The 989-nt window shown below is 35.1% G+C and overlaps 1 protein-coding gene across 4 annotated transcripts in view; it reads left to right on the top strand.

Annotated features, from left to right (window-relative positions):
* The window catches only part of gng2 (guanine nucleotide binding protein (G protein), gamma 2), a 30623-nt gene extending 30101 nt beyond the window's left edge, over positions 1-522 (top strand). For all 4 annotated transcript variants that reach the window (XM_066679788.1, XM_066679789.1, XM_066679787.1 and 1 more), the window contains one exon: positions 1-522. This exon is cut by the window's left edge and continues 2001 nt beyond it. The gene's annotated coding sequence lies outside the window, so the exon portion shown is untranslated.
* Positions 523-989: the final 467 nt, after the last annotated feature.

Genomic DNA, 989 nt, shown 5'->3' with positions numbered 1-989 from the left:
AAGCACAAAGCAAAATCAGGATATTGCTCTATTCCTGCTCCAAAGGTGTGTAATATTGACTTATTTTTACTGTTTCTGATCACTTAAGGTAGAAATGTTTTCAAACTCAGGAGATGGTTCACTGCATTACTGAAAGTGCTACAAAACTAAATAACTCAATTTACCAATGAGTTTCATGGTAATTCAAACAATTAATAAAAATGTACAGACAACTTGTTTTTTCCCCTCAAACTCACTGTTTCAACTTAAAAAAAACATGGAGCTTAGAACTGCATTCCCTTTAACTGTACATTTGCTACCAAAACGATACCATGTTGCCTTAAGTGAAGTCAGTGTATGAACAGTGAACATCATTTGATATAATGTTTTTTTCCCCAGTGGCTCTACATGTTTTAACGTTGAGAAACCAGAACATATAACACATCTTTCCAGTCTCTGACATCTAATGTCTTGGTTTTTATGTTGCCTGTTACTGTGCAAAACGTAACTAAAATCTAAAATTCAAACAAATGTGATTCCCACAGTGTCACTTATGCTTTGTACAAAACTGAACACTACATATGTTGTAAATACTGCATTATTATTAGAAGAGCACTCAGTAGTCTAGAAGGAAAAGTGTAGATTTTGAAAACAGCATAAATTAGGCAGTATAATTACGTTTTTTTAGTGCACTCGCTAATGTGTGATATGAAACCAATATGTACCACGTATAAAACAATGTAATTTAACACAAACTTTCCGGTGTGAAAATTCTCTTAGTTTTCTCCATCGTGGAAAAGCCACTCCAATATTGATTTTATCTCCTCTCTCAGAGGCGTTCTTGGCCAAAGAACATGTTTTTCAGTGGAGGAATATTTGAATAGTCTCTTTCACCTGGACATTGTGTAGAGCACCCTTACATCTTTCAAAACAAAATGTGCAGAGGGCAAAACATTCCCACAGAATGGGGCTAACATACTTCAGTCTCAGCTCAGGACACATTTACTCCA

Source organism: Hoplias malabaricus, chromosome 8 (genome assembly GCF_029633855.1).
Source record: "Hoplias malabaricus isolate fHopMal1 chromosome 8, fHopMal1.hap1, whole genome shotgun sequence".
Classification (NCBI taxonomy): Eukaryota; Metazoa; Chordata; class Actinopteri; order Characiformes; family Erythrinidae; genus Hoplias; species Hoplias malabaricus.
This window is presented reverse-complemented; position numbering and strand designations above follow the sequence as displayed.